The sequence below is a fragment of the Canis lupus genome, chromosome 8, assembly GCF_011100685.1.
Source record: "Canis lupus familiaris isolate Mischka breed German Shepherd chromosome 8, alternate assembly UU_Cfam_GSD_1.0, whole genome shotgun sequence".
Lineage (NCBI taxonomy): Eukaryota > Metazoa > Chordata > Mammalia > Carnivora > Canidae > Canis > Canis lupus.
This window is the reverse complement of record NC_049229.1, coordinates 6,645,208-6,667,670: the sequence shown is the minus strand read 5'-3', so window position 1 is coordinate 6,667,670 and position 22,463 is coordinate 6,645,208. Positions and strand designations below refer to the sequence as shown.

General features: G+C 34.8%; 1 long non-coding RNA gene across 1 annotated transcript in view; it reads right to left on the bottom strand.

Annotated features, from left to right (window-relative positions):
- Positions 1–1,865: 1,865 nt before the first annotated feature.
- The window catches only part of LOC106559148, a 41,437-nt gene continuing 20,839 nt past the window's right edge, over positions 1,866–22,463 (bottom strand). Inside the window, exon 3 of the long non-coding RNA XR_005363082.1 lies at positions 1,866–3,153. This is a non-coding gene — a long non-coding RNA (uncharacterized LOC106559148). The remainder of the gene's footprint in view (positions 3,154–22,463) is intronic.

The following is a 22,463-nucleotide window of genomic DNA, read 5'->3' as shown; positions in this document are numbered from 1 at the left end:
TGTTGGCGAGGCAGAAAGCTCATACGAGATGGAACTTAAAGGTGTGTGGCTTCTCCAAGGAACAATGGGGGAGAGACAATTCATATCGGAGGGTAACAGAAGAGGGAACTGAATCCCAAAACACTACTGTCCCATCCATACTTTTTCCAGGGATGTCAGCAATATCTCAGTGATGATAGCTCAGAACATAACACTATAATAATTGATATAGATGATTTCATATGAGGCGCTCAAGATTTCCACCTCATTCTTTTTGTTTTATTTATAAATTTCATGCTTAATACAACCTTTTTAAGTATCCTTGGTTTAAGTTGGATTCTGCTACCCAGATGCTAAAACTCACCTCTTTGGGGGAATTCTTATTCTAAATGAAATTAGTGATGACTAGAGATCTGTATCACCAATCCAACACAGATTTTTGGCATAAATCTTTGTCCGAGGGCTTATTGGCACAAAGCTATTCCTATTGAATGATGAAGAGTTTAAGAGTGTATGTAGAATATCCACTGGGAATTGTTCCAAGACCTAGATCTAGAATACTATAGACCAAAATAAATGGAGTATTATTAGATTATTAAATGACCTAATTTTTTCTATCTTCATTCCTCAATGGAATTTAATGAAATCATTGTAAGCAACCATAACAAAGTAGGAAAGAGGCCAGGAAACCACATATTATCTGTCCATTGCTTTTTATTATTTTCTTTTATTTTTTCTGAACCCCTTTGCTTTATATTATTCAATCTTTATATAATTCAAGCTTTATATAATTCTGTCAGTATCAAATATAATTCTGTCAGTAACAAATTTACTTTTGTTCGCATCCATTGACAACTCTGACAGTAAAATAGCCTCCGCTTGTCCCTTCTGCCATCACAAAATCATTCTACAAATCATTCTTGACTTTCTCCCTCTTCATCACCTTCACTCTTCATACCTCCATTACTGAGTTTACCACTTGTACATATGTGAAAGCTACAGAGACCCTGAAGACATAGGGATGCAGTTTTGGTAAAAAACAGTTTACAATGGTCAATGTTCTTTGTTTTGTTCAATAGGTAAAAACTATAAATAATCTGAAAACCATGCAGTAGAATAAATTAATGCTTATATAAAATATGCTTGCAGATTCTAGTACCTGTCTTTCAAAAATTTACGGTGCAACATTTAGCTAACCTAAAAGCCTCTGTGTATTTTTTATGCACCATTAACAAAATAAGATCAGTAATCATAATAAGTGTGTCTACAGAACAACTAGTGAAAATTTCTCCAAAGGAATACTTGCATTTTGTAAGCAAAAAGATCAATCTAAAAAAATAGATTGGCTATTTAGACAATAGTCCAATTATCTGAGTTATCTTTGGTCAGAGTATAACTCTTTTAAAGTAAAAAGGATTTTGCTTGGAAATATACACCTGCTTTTATTTAAGTCTTATATTTTTATGCCATATATTTTAACTAAGTTAGTAAAAATAATTAATTGCATTCAACCAAAATGGATGTTCTCAATTCATTTGTGAAAAAGGTAAGAAACATATTCTTATACCCATTCTCCATAATGGATTCTACATTATAGAATCTTTTTAAAATTGGTCATCAACAAATGAGTAGGTATATCATGGTTATATAACATTAATCCATAGTGACACAACTGCTATATTTTCTAGGGAAGTCTGGATAGAAAACATTAATTCTATACCAAAGTTCACTTAACAAGAAAACTTTTTTTTAAAATTTTTATTTATTTATGATAGTCACACAGAGAGAGAGAGAGAGAGAGAGAGAGAGGCAGGGACATAGGCAGAGGGAGAAGCAGGCTCCATGCACCCGGAGCCCGACGTGGGATTCGATCCCGGGTCTCCAGGATCACGCCTTGGGCCAAAGGCAGGCGCTAAACCGCTGCGCCACCCAGGGATCCCAACAAGAAAACTTTTGATAAGAATCTAACATTATGAGAAAAAAAGTAAATAAATACAGAAATTCAAAATAGTTTAAATCCCACCAATGTTATATATAATGTGTAAAATGTATTCTCAAGCATTGAAGTGAAAATTTGCTTCTCTTTAGCTCTTCTCATGGACTGAGAATACAACAGCCTGAAGAAATAAATAAATAAATAAAAGTATGATTTGAACAATAAACATTATAGATTATTTGATATTTCCATCCTTACATTGTATGCTTCTAGGCTCCTTTCTAACCTTGTATTTCCAACGAGAATCGAATTTTCCCAAAGCAATAGTAACAGTTGAGGGCAATATTAAACAAATAAAGAAATTCATTTGAATTAGGAAGGAGCTATTTCCAGTTGGCAGTTCACTCAGCTCTATAGCTGTATTTGCACCCAGTACAGCCATCAACTATCACAGCCATTCTGTTCCCTAAAGATATAACAGAGAGCTCTCTGTTTCTGAGCAGAGACTTCCAAGAAAGCTTACAGGTTTCTCAGAGCTCTTTCAAAGAGGTTGAGTAAGGAAATACAGGTAAGTACAGAGCAGGACAAGGAACAGCAAGAGAGACTATGTGCTCCTAGCACAGAGCTGTGCTTTTAGTAGATATTTGAAAAAATGCTAAATTAGGTAATAAAAACCATTCATATTTCTTATATATTCTATAATCAGTCACTAGTTTAAGAGTTTTTCATGTGTCTTTCTCCTTAACAATCCTCAAGACTTTCAGAATGAATTTAACATAGACATACCTACAAGTATATCATACAAATCTGCACTTGAATTGAGTTCATTAGCATTTGGAGAATGGTAATAGTATTACTTATAACTACCAGTTTCAATTTATAGTATAACTAATATTGCAAAGTGCATTCATACCAGTAATACGCACAATCACAAATACTCTTTTTTGAATTTTGAACTTTTTTTGGAAAATCATGTTGGTCAAGTTCCTTTTCCCGCATATTCCACAAACTACTCCAAATTTTTCAAGGAAGTCCATGGAACACAACAAAGGCACCAAACACCACCCTCCTAGATCAGAGTCCAATGACTAGGGGAATAAACCTTTTAGTGAAAAAAGTGAATATAAAACTCCTTGCAATTTCTCTAGTTACCCCTATCAGCTGTGACAAAAGAAGGGAAAAGAAGGTCTGCAACATTCATAGTCTTCTGCTTGAAATTTCTCTTGGGTTTGAAGAACCTAAAGAAATAAAAAGGATGTAATGTTTATTGAGTATCTACTACAGACAGAGCATACTTCATAGCTTATAAATTACATAGTCATTGCATTAGTCCTGTGAGGAAGGTGGTATTAACCTCATTTTACTGGTGATGAGACTATTCCTCAAATAGGGTAGGTTAACCTGTTCAGGATGACACCATCAGTAAAGAGGAGGGCTGACTCAGTGGCAGCTCTTGCCAATGAAGTACCCTGGCTCAGAAGCAAGCAGCAGCTGCTTGAGCTTATTCTGGCTTCTAGGAGTTATGGAAAGAGAAGCCTAGGTTCCTCTTCAGAACTCTAAGTAAAACTTTGAAGAATTTTTTCTTCTTACCTAATGCAAGACTATCAACCAAGAAGAGAGAACAAGATGAGGACCTTTCTTGAAAGAGAAAAGCCAGAGCGGTGCCTGGGTGGCTCAGTCTGTTGGGCAACCAGTTCTTGATTTTGGCTCGTCATGATCTCAGGATTATGGGATCCAGCCTGCATCTAGCTCTGTGTTTCAGTGGGGAGTCTGCTTCTTTCCCTCTCTCTCTGACCCCCCTTCACATATGTGTGCTCTCACTCTCAAAAAAATAAATATTTAAAAAGAAAGGAAAAGGAAAGAAAAAGAAAGAAAGAAAGAAAGAAAGAAAGAAAGAAAGAAAGAAAGAAAGAAAGAAAGAAAGAAAGAGAGAGAGAAGAGCCAGAGAAGGAGGAAAAGCTGGGAGTACCTAACCCTCAGGACATCTGCCTTGGGAAATATTAACAAACAAACAAACAAAAAGGATAGCATTGATGTAGAAAGATGTTAGGGTTCAGACCCGACAGCCAAGAAAGAATTATTGAGATGTCTTTGGTGCCAAAAGGCGGTTTTATTAATGCACAGGGACAGGATCTGTGGGCAGAAAGAGCTGCCCTGGGATCATGAGGAGTGGCCCATTACATACTTTCAAGTTAGGGATAGGGTAAGACTCCAAGCAATTTTGGAAGCAAGGTTTCCAGGACCTTCAGGGGGCTAGTTATTGTTAGGAAAAGGCCATTTATTACTGTCTAATAAAACCTTAGTCATGAGACCCTTCCAATGTATTTCAATGGGTGCTTTGCTTAAGGGATGATGGCCAACATGTATCTTGGCGGGGGGTGAGGGGATGAGTAGACATAAATGAAGCTTCTAAAGGAATTTTTATATGTTAAAGTCGACTTACAGGATCCTGGGGGTCGGGCTAAGATTGCTCTTTGCCCTTAGCAAAGTATTAACATCAAGGCAGCTGAGTTCCTGGAGGAATGTCACTCTGCCTGTTTTAAGGACTTGTCAGTGGGGCTGTAGGTAGCAAGGAAATTTAATTTTTCCTTTGCCTTTGTTTCCCACATCAGCATGAAGACTCCTTTCTTTTCTAAAGGACTATATCAATCAAAGCAAAAATGTGCCCCAAAGCTCTAAGGCCTCAAAAGGAGAATCAAGATAAGCCAGTTTCCCCACTGTTCATATTTATCAACTGAGTGATAATTTAGTGATTAAAATATCTAGAACACTAAAATAAGAATTATTTAAGTGGCTTTAGAAATCAAAGCATTTAGGTTGAAGTATGCTGAAAATGCCATTTTTGTAGATCAAAAATGGTTGAACAATGTCAATTCCATATGGTTAAATTTAATTTATTATTCAGTTGTTAATGCTAATCCAAACATAAAAGACCCAAATAATAAGTATTCAAATTTACTAATACCCTGGATCATTTGAAAATACAGTTTTGAACCCCTCAAATCTCTCTGATAAGCCAATTTGCAGGTGGATCATTCCGTAAGGGCAGTAGCCCAGAGCTCTGAAATAGTATTCAGGAAACAGTCCTTTGCCATGACAGCAATTTGACACACTGCAAAGCAAAACACATGTGACCAAAGTTCTACTTCTCCCATGCCATGGGCGGTTTTTCAGGCTAAGCTAGCTGATTTGTGCTTAACTATTCTCACAGCTGTGGCAAAGCTTTAGTTAGGGCCTCAGTATAATTTATATTCAGCCAATAATTGTGTGAAAGAACAGATTTAATTTTTAAAGGGCAGGCCTTCGAGGTTTTAGCATAACTAAGCCTGAATTAACATGTTTGCAACGAGGGCTGAGGCAAGCTGCTCACTACACTGGCCAAGTCCAGTATACAAGCAACCCCCTTAGGTTTTCTACCGCGTGCTTGATAGGCCTGTTCTCCATGGCAAGGACAGAATATATCCTGTAGGCTCCCTATGCAGCAAGAGGCTGAAAGAGCATTTAAACTTGATCCTCACAGCCAACGGGGAAATTCAAAGCTTTCCAATTTCAGGAGAAGAGTTGGAATGAAATTCAGCTGATATCACTATCATGCTTAGAAGAACGAAGAGGCACACAAGCCCAAGAGGAGATAGTCACAACAAACAAGAACTCCGAATCTCTAAAGTGGAAATCTACCGCCAAGTCCTCATCATCTAACAGTATAGTGTTGTGTACTCCTGGGAAAACCCAGGTTCTCCACAGATGGGCACTTATAGAATGTTTTCCCTTCAGAATACACTGGCAACTGAAACTAACTTTCTTTCTTTCTTTCTTCTTTCTTTCTTTCTTTCTTTCTTTCTTTCTTTCTTTCTTTCTTTCTTTCTTTCTTCTTCTTCTTTCTTTCTTTCTTTCTTTCTTTCTTTCTTTCCTTTCTATCTTTCTTTTTATTTTTTATTTTTTGCTTTCCTTCATTCTCTAAAATTTAAAGAGCACACATACCGTGCTAGACAGTGAGCACACATACCGTGCTAGACAGTATCCTGGATATTAGGTCCAGATTCAGATATTAGAAAACTAAACAGAGAAGAAACCTAAGAAATATTTAAGAAGAACCACATCACCATGGGAATGCAAGCAGATGCTGGGTGGACACTATGTCCAATATAGAAAAATTCCAGTAAGGGTAACAAACCTCAAGTGTACAGAGTCCAGGCAATTAAGACACCATCTAAGTAATTTTTAAAATGGTGCTTTTAAGAGTTTTGCTTTCTTCTTACAGAGATACACATTTTGATGTTTTCCTACATCTTACTTCCTCTACCTAAACTCTTATATTCTTTCCCTCAATCTTACTTAAGGACAGAACCCGTGAAAACACTTCTTTTAAGGGATAGGTACTCATATACAACCTTAAATGCAATCTGTTATCTTTTTACCTGTAGTTTCTTTATAATGGCCCTATGTTTTTTTACATATACCATTATGAATTAGGAAACTAAAGCATAAATTGGTGAATTGGTGAATAAAGTTAATGTGAAGAGACTTCAGTATTGTACCTCAGAAATCCCCAAAATACATTTCTTTTCTCCAATATGACTGAAACCATGTACATATTAATCTACTAGAGATAAATGGTTTCAAAGAAAGGGAGGGTGTACAGCAAAACACAGGGGAAGGGGGATCCCTGGGTGGCTCAGCGGTTTAGCACCTGCCTTTGGCCCAGGGCGTGATCCTGGAGTCCCAGGATCGAGTCCCACATCAGGCTCTCTGCATGGAGCCTGCTTCTCCCTCTGCCTGTGTCTCTGCCTCTCTGTGTGTGTGTGTCTTTCATGAATAAATAAATTAATAAAATCTTTTTTAAAAAACACACACATGGGAAATAACCTGATGCCCCCTAGTTTCAGCCCTGTGACCTTTGAAAATTATATTATCAGATTTCCCACAGAGAGACTAAACTGAAACCTGACCATGTTACAAAATTAAACTATATACAATTTAAAAAAATAAACTTTTTCTTTCCTAAAATATAGTTAATACCAAGTTTCCTTACATTCACTTCTTCATGCAGTGCACTTTTTGAGTAATATCTTAGACATTGTGGTGTACATATGAAATTTTTCCAGTCTAGTATCTTTTTGTCAATCTTTTGCTAAATCACTCAAATCATCCTTTAGGAAGCAGGAGAAGACCGTATTTTTTTTTATTCTCAATATTTCCTCCTACTTATATTCTTAACTGTGGCAGTTTTTCCAATAGTGAGCAGAGTATAGTTTCCCACCTCACTGATGCAGCATAGGCTGTTATTTCCTTTGGTCAGAAGAATGATAGCAGATAAGACACAGAGGCTTCAAAGACACTTGTATCAGTGTCTTTGATGTTCTTCAGCCATTGCCATGGAAAACAGATGTCCCTTTGCCGTGCACAAGTCCCAAAAAATAAGAAGTGGGTGGAGCAGAGCTAGAACAACATCTGTCCTGGAGCCAAGTCCAGATAAGCCCAGCCAAGATCAGCCAAACACCAGCCAACACACTGAGACATGAACAAAAATAATTCTTTGTCATTATATGACAAGGAGAGTCTGTGGTTGTTTGTTATGTAGTATCACTGCTACTGTATCTAATACATACAAAAACCAAGCTTTCCCTTTGTGAGTCCTTGTGAGACGTTTCATAAAGATGCTTTTCTTATGCTGGGTAAGAGATGTGGACGCATGACCAAAGCTAGGTCAATCTGATTTCTTCTCCAGAGAATTTCAATCAGCCTGAGTGACAACATTGAAAAGAGTTGGAGCTGTTTCATTCTGTGAGTTCTGAAGAAACTATACAATAATTCTTAAAACCTACATGCCTAAAACTGCTGTAGTTCTTGGTTTTTCAAAACCTACTTCTTCAGGTTTTTCCTTTATTCTAGTTAAGTTAGTACCTATTCATTAAATTCATACATTTATACTTAAGTTAGCAGTTAATTCACTGTTGCTGATAATTGAAAAACCTTAACTTTTACAAAGACTCTGTTTTTTTAATACTTAAATAAATTCATTAGATAGTAACAAAGCTAGCACTTTTTGTATTTTCCAAGACTGACAAGAATTCATGAGGAGGGAGCTGCCTATTATAATGAGAACTTCTCCAGAAGAACTAAAAAAGAAAGAAAGAAAGGAAGGAAGGAAGGAAGGAAGGAAGGAAGGAAGGAAGGAAGGAGGAAAAAAGAAGAGAAGAAGAAGCAGCAAGCCAACATAAATAACACAAGAATAAAGCCAGCAAATAATGAAGCAAAAAAGAAGGAAAGAACAAAACAACTCCCCACTCACAGCAGCCCCACCGCCCTCCCTAAATCCTCCCTAAAGACAAAGAAAGACAGAAAGAAGGAAAGAAAGAAAGAAAGAAAGAAAAGAAATGCCTCAACATCAGATAACTGACATATATTTTTGATTTGACATAAGAGAATGAAAAAGGCCTGGCATTGACTTTTTTGTCCTAGGACATCAACAAAACTGTTTTTATCGAAGAAACATTTCAGAGATGTTATTCTATTTCATTATTATAGCTTTATCCTATGAAATCAAGGTATTCTCTTGAAATCACAAGTGGCATGCCAAAAATAAATTCAGTCAAAATGATGAGAAATTTACTTCAAATAACTTACAAAAAATGCTATTTATTTTAAATAGCAGAACGACTTCTGTTTCCAGCAATATGATGATCTAAGTAATTTGCAAACCCACCTGATCCCAAGTAGCTAGAAATGTTGGATTAAATTTTAAAGCATACTTTTAACTACCTGGCCAATATTTAAATGATCCTTATGAGAAATTTGGAGGAACTGAAATTGAAAAAGGAACTAAAAACAGGAGATACATGAATGATCACTTGGCTGGAGTGTGGTGGGAAGCAGTTCACTCCTTTCCTTAACAAATAAAGGATTGTGGATTTCAATGCTCAGGTGGGGATAACACTCTATGTTTGAAAAAGAGAAGGAATTATCACCAATATTCCCTCATAAAGCTGAGAGTGTGCTTTCAGTAAAAGATGGGAGATATATGTATACTAACATATACGACTTTGGATGGACTATCCAAACTATGGACTTTGGATGAATAAAGAGCCCTCTCTAAGAATTTAAAATAGGCCAGAGCCTAACATGGATCTGAGATTGTAAATCAAACTATCAAACTGTATGGTCCCACAAATCTTAAGCTACAAAATTAATATAAAAGCATCAGTTTGATTAGCATACCTTTGGCACAAGGCATAAGCCAATGCAAACACCCACAAACTGTTAATATTAACAATAAATAGCAAACAGAGCTTTAATTATAAAGAGATTAAAAATAGCTAAGGAAACTAAGAACAAAATAGCCAATGATTATGAACATTTAATAAAAGGGTTACACGTCTAGAAAAATATGTTTCTCTTTAAAAAAAAAAAAAGATTTTATTTATTTGAGAAGAGAGATAGTGAGAAAGAGAGGACAAACAGTGGGAGGGTCTCAGGGAGAGGAAGAAGCAGATTTCCCACTGAGCAGGAGCATGATGCCAGCCTCAGTCCCAGGACCACAGGATCATGACCTGAGCCGAAAGCAGATGCTTAGCTGACTGAGCCACCCAGGTGCCCCAAAAATATGTTTCTTGCAAACATGGCTCAGTAAAAGATTTACAACCATTAAAATAATCCAGTCAGTCTACAAGTGTTTCTAATCCTTAGTACTACTGATTTAATTATTTGCTGCCAGAAGCTGCCCTGTGCATTGCAGAATATTTAGCAACATAGTTGGCCTCTATAAACTAGATGCCTGTAGCACCCTCAGAGTTATGACAATTATGTCTCCAGACATCACCTTAATGTCCCCTTGGGGGAAAATGGCTTCCCAATTAAGAATCACTGAAACTACTAGTCTACACTGATACACACGCGCACACGCACACACACACACACACACACCCCCAAAATGTTATTGCCTAAGACAATTTATATATGCTTTCTATAACCACATATTAACAAATAAGCTCTCTCTTAAAAAGTTTGTCCCTGAGGCTCAAATAAGAAAGAATTCACTTGATACAATGGTCATTACATGAATACAATAATCACATGAGGGCAAAATGAGAAAGAGTATAGACAGATATTTCTTAAGAAAAATGAAATGATTCTTAAGATTCAGAAAACTTATTTCAATGTACAAAAAAAGTACATCACAACTGAATTAAAAGTACCTAGGAATTAAAAGATAGGTGTTATATAGAATAGTATTTTAATTTACTGTACAGATACAGCTACTGGTATATAAAACAACATGGATATATCTCATAGACATAATATTGAGTATAAGAAGTCATAAATCAATAAATATGGTATCATATCATTTATAAGCATTCCAGAAACAGCCAAAACTAGCATACAATGTTAGAAGTGAGAATATCCCCCCCCAAAAAAAAGAAGTGAGAATATCAGTTATTCTAGGCAGATACGAGTAGTGAGAAGCAAAAGAGAAAGGGCATGAGGGGGACTACTGGAGTGTTATACTTCTTGATTTGGGGGCTAATTACACAGATGTTTTAACTCTGTGAAAGTTATAGGCTGTATACCTATGATTTATTTGCTTTTCTGTACGTAACTTATGGTACAATAAACTTGATTTTAAAATATAGCATATAACCTGAATTTTTAAAATTGGGAATATGGGACACCTGGGTAGCTCAGAGGTTGAATGCCTACCTTTGGCCCAGGGCCATGATCATGGAGGCCCCGGGACTGAGTCCCACATCGGGCTCCCTCCATGGAGTCTGCTTTTCTCTCTGCTTATGTCTCTGCCTCTCTCTGTGTATCTCTCATGAAAAAATAAATAAAATCTTTAAAAATTAATAAAAAAATAAAATTGGTAATAAGTTGGAATCACTCAACCTGATAAGAGGCATCTATTAACTAACCTGCAAGCGACATCCAAGTTTATCTGAAACACTTATAAGGTGACCAAATTGATCAAAGTGTTGTGTATAGTTGCAGTATTTTCATTATCATTGCTATACAGTGTTCTACTGTGTAATTATAGTTCCATATACTTATCAATCCTGCTGTTAAATGAATACTTGTGTACTTTATAGATTTTTTATCATTATTAATGCTGGCACAAACTACATAGCATATTTTAAGGGAATTGTATATATGCATTTTTTTTCAGGGTGTATTCATAGGAGGAATAGCTGAACCATAATATGCGGACATATTAAACTTTAGTAGATATAGCCAGTTTTTTAAATTAATACACTACATTTTCATTAGCAGAGTATGAGACTTCCAGTTGCTTCAGTTCTTCTCCAGTACTTGATAGTTTTTAACAATTTTCCCCATTGTGATAGGTGGGAGTTTTAATTTGCATTCCCCAGGTAAACACTGCAGTTGAAAATTTAATCTTCATTTGGACATTCTCTTTTATATAATATTTCTTCAACCTTTTCCCCCTTTCTTCAAGTGCAGCTTTTGTCTTTTTTCCTATTGTAGTTTTTAAAAACTACTCTGAATAGATATGTCATATACCCTATTACTAATAATTCCTCCCATTATTTGGGTGCTTTTTAACTCTCCTCGTGGGTTTTTAGTCAATAGCAGTTCTTAATTATAACATTTTATAATGTATCAATTTTTTAATAGCTAATGCTTTTTGTGTCTTTCTGAAGAAACCCTTGTGTACAGTGGGACCACAAAAGAGTTCTATATTTTCCTCTAAATGCTTTATTGTTTTGCTGATTGCATTTATATCAGCAGTATATCAGTAATTAATTTTTGTATCTGGTGTGAGGTAAAGATATACTGAGCTGTATTTTTTCCGATATAGGTACCAACTGGCACAGCATCACTTACTGAAAGGACTAAAAAGACTATTACATAATCAATAAACCTGAAAATTAATCTTGTCATAAATCAGGTGATTGTACAAGTACAGGTCTGATTCTAGGCACTCTACCATCTCATCATATATTTTTTCCTATCATTTGCCTATAATATACTTTTAAAACTAAGCTTTATTTTTTTTAAAGATTTTATTTATTTATTCATGAGAGACGCAGATAGAGAGGCAGAGACACAGGCAAAGGGAGAAGCATGCTCCATTCAGGGAGACCGATGTGGGACTCGATCCCCAGACCCCAGGATCACATCCTGGGAGGAAGGCAGGTGCTCAACCACTGAACCACCCAGGCTTCCCAAAATTATAGCTTTAAAATGTCTTTATATATATATATATATATATATATATATATATATATATATATATATATGTCTTTATATCTCCTTGTGTAAGTCCTACTATTTTATTATTCTTTTTCAAGTTTTCAATGATTACTTTTTCTACTTGCATTTGTGTGTAAATTTTAGTATCAATTTCTTCAAATACAGGAATTATATTGAATCTATATGAATTTATGGTATAATTAAAAATCTTTACAATAATGAATCTTCCAATTACATGAACATGGTATACATCCTTTATTTACCTAGGCCTTAAAATTTTCAACATATCATTCTTGCATATTTTTGTTATATTACTTCTTAGGTATCTAATGGTTTTGTTACAGTCATTACTACTTATTTCCTATTTGTTGCTATAATATAGAAAGAAATACAATCCATTTTTGTTACATTGACTTCTATTGAGCAAACCTGATAAATTCATTTGTCATTTATAACAGTTTGATTATAGAGTATTTAGGAATTTCTCTATACACAATCACATCATCTTTAAATAAGTTTATTTATCAATATTTAGAAGAGGTGAATATCCTAAAATTTCCATCTATCAATCTCTTTGTCACACTTTTGAATCAAGTTATTAATGGTCTCAATTTGGTTCTAATCTCTGAGTTTGTACAGAATGGATGTTATTTCTTTCCTTAAATATATAAAGGAAAGTCATTTAGTCCTAAAAATGTGAGATTTTTAAATAACATATACTATTTCTTCATAGGTATCAGACTATACAGATGTGTTTTTATTTCTTCTAGAAATCTATAAGTAATGGTCAAATTTGTACAGTTATTCATAATATTTTCTTATTTTCTTTCTGATGTCAACAAGAATTGGGGTTATGTCCTCTTTAATTCTTGATATTGGTAATTTTTGTTTTACTCTTTTTTCATAATTAGTCTTTATAGGCTGGTATTCCTTTATTTTTTTTTAATTTTTATTTATTTATGATAGTCACACAGAGAGTGAGAGAGGCAGAGACACAGGCAGAGGGAGAAGCAGGCTCCATGCACTGGGAGCCCGACGTGGGATTCGATCCCAGGTCTCCAGGATCGTGCCCAGGGCCAAAGGCAGGCGCTAAACCGCTGTGCCACCCAGGGATCCCTGGTATTCCTTTAAAAGCAGTGCATCCTTTGTTTTATGCTTCTCTTTTTTTAACTTTGTTTCTTCACAGTTTCACTCTGATATTTACTTATAGTATATTTATAGTATCATCTATTCAACATTGAAGGAGAAGTCCTGGTAAACTTGTAACAAAGAAAAACAAATGTTAAGTAAAAGGACTATAAATGAACCAGAGCATTGCCATTATATACAGAAAAAAAAAAAAAAGAATTTCCTACATAAAAAAATGAAAAAGGATATAAAGGCAAAATGTTAGAACTAATGAGAAAGCTGTTCATTTTTCTTATAATTCATTAGCTCATAAAAATTTCTTATATAGAATTCTCATAAACTAGTAACAAGCAATAGGAAAATAAAATTTTAAAAGAGAAGCTATTTGACATTGAATTTTGGTAATGACTAAATATTATTGGAATAGATCTTCTACCAAAATTATAAGAGCTATGTAATATGCAAGACATAACTTTTCAAAAGCACTAAAGAGTCCCTAAAAGAAGGAACTGAAGGAGCGATTATCACTGACAGAAGATAGGCATGACAGGAGGTCAACATTTATCCTGGATTTTTTCCTGAGGATATATTCCAATTCACTCAGATGGTAGAAAACATCACCTTTACAGAAAGCAGTGATCTCTCTGGGATAAGTAACAGGTTGGAGTCTGAGACAATCAAGCCGACTACAGTTTGAGGAGCAACTTCCCAGAGAAGATCGAACCACAGAAAAGTGAACTCCAAAACCTGACATCAAATTCTTCCAGGTTCAGTGGCTTCCTATCAAACTGTGCACTCATATGCTAAGGGACATCACAAGAAACCCAGCAAAAAACAGCAGGTCATTAAGAGAGAAAAAGAGAGGGAAAAAGTCTACCATCTCCACACTTAGCATTTATTTCTTTATTAAAGAAAAAAACAACGACACATACCCACCATTTGCTTCGATGTGGATGGAACTGGAGGGTATTATGCTGAGTGAAATAAGTCAATCAGAGAAGGTCAAACATTATATGGTCTCATGCATTTGGGGAATATAAAAAATAGTGAAAGGGAATAAAGGGGAAAGGAGAGAAAATGAATGGGAAATATCAGTGAGGGTGACAGAACATGAGAGACCCCTAACTCTGGGAAACAAGGGGTAGTGGAAAGGGAGGTGGGCGGGGGTTGGGGTGACTGTGTGACAGGCACTGAGCGGGGCACTTGACGGGATGAGCACTGGGTGTTATACTATATGTTGGCAAATTGAACTCCAATTAAAAATAATAATAATAATAATAAAGAAAGAAAAAAACACATTTATTTCAGATGCCAGCCAATGCAAATGTTGTTAAGATCTGACAAAGCTTCATGATGAATATAACATTTTTTATTACATTATTCTTTATACTTTTGTAATTGTTGGAAAATATTTATAACATTTGGATTCAGGAGTCCTGTTAAAGTTGTAAAGTCAACAATGCTTTTACCTCAACAAGGATTCAAATGCCAGGCTTACTCAGGTTGGTTAATAGTGTATGTTCCTGTATAAGTGAAAGTAAATTCTTGTGTATAAAGATTCTCCAGTTTAAGTACTGTTGGGTCTTCCTGTGTATTGTAAAACCTATCCACAATTCATCACATTGAAGGGTGTAGCTTTCACGTAGTTCAAGGAAGGCACATCTGACGAAGATGAACAAAAACTCATTCAATAAAACTTAAGGACAATGATTGTGACTCAGAGCTTTGACAAAAATGATATATGTTTTAAGAGGACAGAGCCGCCCCGTGCACAGATAGATTTTTTTTTTTTTAGCATTTTCATTGGTATTTCCTCAAGTCTTCACTTGATTACTTAAAAAAAAATAATAGTAGATTCAAATTTACACAAAAAAACTCTCTAGAATACAGGTTGACACCAATTAAATTTGAAGAAAGTCTAACATCTACATAATCTGTCCATGCAGAATAATGTCTAAGTATCTGGTTCTAGGTAAAATATAGCTAAAGATCATATACTTTGTGTGCAACACTGTCTGTAAGAGGATCCTGGTGCATAGCAATTAAAAATCACATGGTACTTTGAAATGGATGGAAAAATTATAGCATGTAGTCAAAAATGGCAACTGGAAAAGGAAGTAATATCAGCACACTAATCAAATGCCTTTGTGTATTCAAACTTGAATAAAGCAAATATTGATCACATTAGTTTCAATAATAACTCTTGAAATTGAGAGCTGATACAAAACGTGCACATACAGATACATGGAATAGAAACAGAGTTGATGTTCAGTTCTGTGCTAATGGAGCAGTAATAAATAAACCCTCAAGTCTCAGATAATCCAATTTCATTAATACACTAATGATGATGTGTTTTTTGCAGTCAATACACATTTTAATGATATTTTAGCAGTCATATTCCATGACAACAAACACATCAATTAATCATGTCGTTTTCCTACTGAAAAGCCTTCAATAATTCCATTTCAACTTTCTAGTAAATGAGTTTCAAGGTTTGTAGCACATCATTCAAGGCTTCTAGTGGTCCTGCCTAATGTTACTTTTAAATAAGCTCTCCCATTCTCCTCTGGATGTTCTTTTTGCTACAGGAATCAAACGATTCGAATCAAAATTGTTCACAGGCCCCCTATACTCTCCTAACACTTCTAACATTCATGAATGCACTGAAAGCTGAGGGTGCTCTTTTCTCTCATCACCATCTTTTAATTATCTTCCACGTCTCAGTCTCTCCCATTCCAAACTATAGTACAACACTACTGTCAGATTAGGCTGACATTTAATCATGTCATTCTTATTCAAAAATCTGAAAATGGCCATCTCAAAAAAAAAGTTTTCTTTTTTTTTTTTTTTTTAGATTTCACATAAAAGTGAGATCATCTGATATTTATCCTCATCTTTTATAACAAATCCATGATATCTGGTCCACGAAGACTTTATGTTCTGCAAATGGATTTGTTTTTCTACCTCAGAAATTCACAAAATCCAAGTACTGAAAAATGATAAATATTTATTGTAGGTTTATTAAATGGATTAATTTTAAGTAAGCCCTACAGAAATGAATTTATCAAGTTTATCTTAAAATTAGAATTAAATATAATTTCATTATCTCTTTCCACTCAATGGATGACAGAAAAGCAAAATCTCTATACTTATGTTACCTTGAAAAATTAAAAGTTAATTTTAATCCAATTATTAATTTTCTAACTTCTTTAAACACTTTGAAAATTAATTTTTAATACATCATTAATCAATAATATATTAGTAAAAGAGCATGTGTTTTGTAATCCTTGGAACATAAGTATAGAATATTAATTCTGCCTTTTGGAGAAGATCTTGTTGAATTTTAGGACTGTCTTATGTTTTTGGTTGACCTTGACTTTTTAAAAATGCTTTGAAAAAGCATATCTATCTGAATTGCTCCTATTGGAATCCATAGAAAGTAATAGACCAAACTATTTCAGTTTGATTTTAGAAAATGGGTAAGTTTTAAAGGTCTCATCATGTACATCTGGCAGCATTGTTGCTACATACACTGTACCTTTTTTGTGTAAATTTGCTTTTTGTTTAAGGAATGGAAAAGAGAGAAACTCCATGCATCTTGTTGCTCTGTGAATTCTCCACCTTGCAAGTGTCTAAGAAGCTGCCAGAACCTTTTATTTGTTTTGCAATCTTTAAGCTCTTTAAAAGGACCTTGACATTCTGCTTACCTTCTTCATTTCAGTTACCTATTAGACATCAGACTTTAATGATTTTCTAACTATAACTGCAAAATTACTTTGCTCATTTTTTCTGATGTCACAGCCTTTATCACACAATTCTTCCCTTTCCTTATTTGCTCTAGGGTGACATTGAGGGCACAGACATGAAAATCCTTTTTTGTTTTCTATCCAATTCCCTGGACACACAGGGCTCCTTCCAGCATCCTTCTGTTCCTTCAAATTTACAAAGCTGCCCCCTGACTATAATTCATCTCCCCACTCCCCAAGAAAAAGGCATTTGGTGAACTGATTTTCTCTCTTACACACAGTGAATACAAAGCACCTCATTATATCTCATTGTGGCCTAGTAAACTGCAGAGATGTGATGGCCACTGAGGAGCCTCTGCACTTTGCAGTCCTGATTTCTTCACCCCTTTACTCGCACTACTCTAAGGAAAATAATCTCTAGGCTGAAGGAATCTTAAAGGCATCTCAAATTGAACTCCCTCTCCCCCACCATTCCTCACCACTATAACCTACCTTGTCAGTGTCATCCTACTCTCATCCAACAACCCCTCCCTGAAATCACTTTCATACAAATCTCTTACTCATCCATCGGACCTTTAAAAGAAACCGTTTGAATTTAGTAAGCTCTTTTCATATATTTCTCATCCTCTCTGGGAAAGGATTTTATTGATCCATGAATGTCATGACATTTCCAAGATGATGGCAGTTATAGAATTTTTAACATGGGCAAGACTTGGTTTGGGACAAGATATATGACAAATAGGGAACTGGTGATGATACACATTATACACTACAAAATATTAGGGTAAAGAGAACACACATGTATATGCCAAGAAGGCTCAATAATAGATCAAGCCCTTAAAATAAAACTGAGTTAAGAATGAAGCAGTAAGGAAAATAAGAGTATATATTCTTAAGAGGAAAATAAAACAGCCATTAAAATTGCAAGTGAAATTTCTGATTTGGGCCAGATATTTTATGTCAATAAGCAATAATTACGGTAGAATGTATTACCACATTCTATGTAATTAATTTGTATATAGATAATTATTTTGTATTATATTATTTTTCCATATAGTAAGAAAACAGGGGATTTGTAAGTAAGGCCGGTGAAATAGTGCATTAAGTTATGGGAAAGAGATACTCATTTGGGGAGATTTTGATGCCTAAGATAAATAGAGGAAGAGAGGAAAAAGAAGTGAGATGGGAGTCTGGAAGTTTACTCAAGATACTAGAAAGGGGCTGAAAAACTGGGGCTGTAAAAAAGGAAAGCTTACGTTTACAAAGAGTATTTTTTTATTTCCCTGGGAAATAAATGAAAATAAAAGTATTCCTGACTGTAGCTAACCCAAAAGTTTATTTACTTCAACTTTACAGCATTTGGATATAGAACTTATAAACTGTCTACTATCCATGAGCCTAAGGAGCAAAAACACCTCTTCCTAGGATAAGAACTCAGGTGTCCACTATTGACAGATTGGCCTCTTGATTTCCTTGCAATTGAGTTTAGTTAGGTCATTCTGCAAATTATCCATCTTTCCCATGTCTATCAGTAAGTCATTCTCAAACAAGAGGTCAAAGTGTTAGTAATTTTCAGTGAATAAGCAGTCCTGGCAACCAAGTGGAAAAGAAAAATCAGGGAGTGGAAAGCAAAAGGAAAGAATGGCACTTTAATAAATGCTGGCCCATAGCTGTGTGAAACTCCTACCTAAATGAGATTTAATCAGCATTTTTTAAGTGGCACAAATTTCTTATCAATTTTTCATTGCAGTACAAATAACAAAGCAGTGTCTCAGTTACTGACTGTTTTAGAAAGTGAGTATGTCCCATCACAATCTAGTGATCATAGTTATTTCATTTAGCTATTACTCTATTTTCAACTTTGAAATAAAAGAACATATGCTATATGCTATCAAGGCCCAGGGTTAAAATTTTACTTTATTGATGCAGGCAAATTTTCCAGCCTGCTTAAAAAAAAAAACAAAAAGTAGATTTTTTAATAGGCTTATCAATTTTTTTGAGAACCTTATTATAACTAAAGAGAACTTTATGAAACGACCAAGAGATAGTTTGGGAGAGAAAACACTCTTGAAGTTAGGTTTTGGGAGAAAGTTTCAAAATTTCATTCTAATAGTGGCTAGCTGTGAGAGAACTGTTAATGTAATCTGACAAAAATACAGAGTATATACTATGTTTGAGGAATGTACTAGTGTTTTATCAAATACAGATATGACTAAAGCTGGTTCCTAGACTTCAATTTGATAACATAGTAGGCTTTTCTCATAGTATCTCTCAAATTGCCCTGCCATTTTTCTTATGTTTATAGAGCATTTATCTAACAAATTATAAGACATGAGGGAAGATATGTTCCATTGCATCTTATAAGTACTATGAAAAAAAAATTGTTTATTATAAGTATCAAAGTATTAATACAAGCTTGAAAACAGTCATACTGCAAAATCACAAGTATATTATTTCTAGGGAATCAGCGCCTAAAAAAAGAATACTTACTAAGTAGTGGTCCTTTAGTAAACTACACATTTAAATTCTTAGAGTTACTAATCCAAATCTAGTTTTCTTGTCAATTCCCAAACTGAACAAATGACCTGGAAAAAAAATATGGCCAACTTGCTAGGGCAGATTTCCATCCAGCAATGTGTTTTGCAAGCATTTACTTTGCAAACTAGAATCTTAGTACCATGTCTGGTGAAAAGTGCCAGAGCAAGTCCTACTCATCCATGATGGGCAAGATAAAATTTTAGCTCTCACCTACTAGAATGGAAAAGGCAGGATGCTCAACTTAATCAGGCAAATCTAGCAATTTCTAAAGCAAGACATCTACCACTGAATTTTTCTGTTTCGACATCCAGAAGACCCTCACTGTTCAGACTGCCTTTGTATGTGGTTGTGGGGCTTGAAGGACAGTTGTTTTCCACCTCATAGCTCACTTAATATGTGTTGACCCGTCATCCATACAAACAGGATCATTGTTACATCCAAAACCCAAACTTTAGCATTTCCAATCAATGTGATTGAGCAGAATCAGGGATGTAGCTTATCCTCCCCTAATTTTTCTCTATTTTTAGACTCACTCAGTGACAGGTCTGATGCACAAGAGTGGGCTCTTACTCAACACATCTGCTCCCCATGTGTTGCTGAGTCACACATACTTTTTCGTTACCAAAAGTAACAAATATTTATTTTCTCCTTGACAGTCCCACAGAGTCTTGCAACAGAGGGAAAAACAAGTGAGATTCCATTCAGCTTTGTTCATAAAAAGATCACTATAGTTCTGTGTGTCTCCATTACTAAGAGAGTTGTGGAAACCTTGGAATGTGTTCAGAATAGAATAATGGAAATGATTTGTCAAGATCCGTGAGAAAAGGTCAAAATAATTGATAAGGGCCTAGAAATAAAATCGTGTGCAATTACAGATTAGATCTTGCAAGTAAATATATACATATATTTATATAAATATATATATTATTAGCCTACATCTAAGTTTTGTCTAATCCAAATATTTACAAACCTGAGAGAGGCTTCAAGGAATATTTGAAATCCTCCCTCAAACATAATATCCATGTTAATCATTAATTTTCATATGAGCCTGGGAGGGAATCATGGAATATAACCTAAAGGTAATGATATGAATTACATTTTTCTTGTGACAATGTCAGAGGGAAGAAGTACAAAGCTAGGAATTTCTTTTCTCTCTTGCAATTTTCTATGTAATTCTTTAAACGGCAAATTGCAACTCTGGACTTATACATAAAACCATGTCTGACCTAGAAGACAAGGAGTAAAAAGAGTAGACAAACCCATATAATTTCTCTAAATTGGGTTTATAATTGAGCTACAATTTCAGCTGTATCTTTAGTTTTCTCAAAAGTCTTATAAATGAATGTCATCCTGATTTGATTGACTGATCTTTGTTTCACACCCTTCATAAAGTAGCCTGAAATAGCTGCTGGAAAACACTGCAAACTTACTGAGTTTTAGCAGTCATCAACTTCATATTGTCATAATTTACTGTGGGAGAGTTATAATTAGGTTTACTTATTAACTATAAAAGCTCCAGACAGAAAATTACAAATCATATTGTTGCCATCTTATCTTGCCAATTCCCTGGTCTTAAAAAAAGACAACACATCTAATTCACCATCATTAAGGATTACCACTCAGAAAGAAATTTTATAAACAAAGAAGACTGACTTCATGCTGCAACAGTGAATTTGCCTTTTCTTTAAAGTGGCTTATTTGCTACCTTAATTGCATATGTGTAAGATCACAAACATTCACAGGATTAGCTCTACAAAGGCATATTTTTAGTATAATGATCACTTTCCTTATATAATCTTATAATGGGTTTAGCATGGTTACATATATTTAGGGGGGAAAAAATCCTTCTATCAAGGTGGCCGAAATAAAAAAAAATGTTAGCTGACTTGAACATCAGTTGCTGCTTCGTGACCTTGATTGCGTTTAGATCACCTATATTCCCCTGGCTTCAGAAGAACCCACATTATGCTAATAACCCTACTTCCCAAAATATCTAACCCTCTCACATCTAGTTAAGCTAGTGCTGTACCAAAAGCATAGATCACCCAAGTGCTCAGGTGCTTACAGGAAATGCACCCTTTTCAATAAGTCATTTTGGCTTGCCACTGCAAGTGTTCATGCATAAAACATATATACTAGTTCAAGAATTTCCATGAAAATATGTGCCTCAGAAAATTTTCGATGATTTTAAAACCATGTATTTTAAATTGTACATCCAATGTAATTAGAGTACACAGTCTGTTTTCAAATATATTTAAAACTTTAAAGAATTATTCTCCTATCTATGGCTTAACTAATGCAAACTCTGTGTTATTTATCCAGCAAAAAATTAAGTAGAAATTTCAAATTCCTTTCATTTTTATACGTAAAACCTGGCTTTCTGCTTAAATTCCCTTTGGGATAAGAAATTCAGTCTCAAAATCTAATCTGTTTTCTAGTCTTAAAAATCATCTGACAGCTCTCCAAATGCAAAGTACACATACATTTTGAAAGTTAACCTTCAGGGAATATAAATAGAATAGACAGAAGCACCTTGCTGTCTCATTGTGTGTGAGGGAATGGCATAAATTGATTCAAAATCTATTAAGATTAATCTTTCAAAACTAATACTCTCTGGTTCGAAGGTTACTGAGATAGGTTCCCCTGACATGTTTTATCATATCTCAAAAGTGTCTTAAGAACTCACGTATTATCTGATGTTTATCTAGGTTATTGGCTCATTCCATTCACAGCCAATCCAAGCTATTTCTTGTCAGACAGAAACTGATAAAACTTCAATAGCATTCAAGAATCTTTCCTCAGCAACATGAATATCCCAGGGGTCATGCAGTAGTAAATTTTTGCAAACAAGTAGCCCATTGTATTTAAAAGTGCTTATTTTCAAAGAACAGCTTTCCAGTGAATGACTAAGCTCATAATAATATATC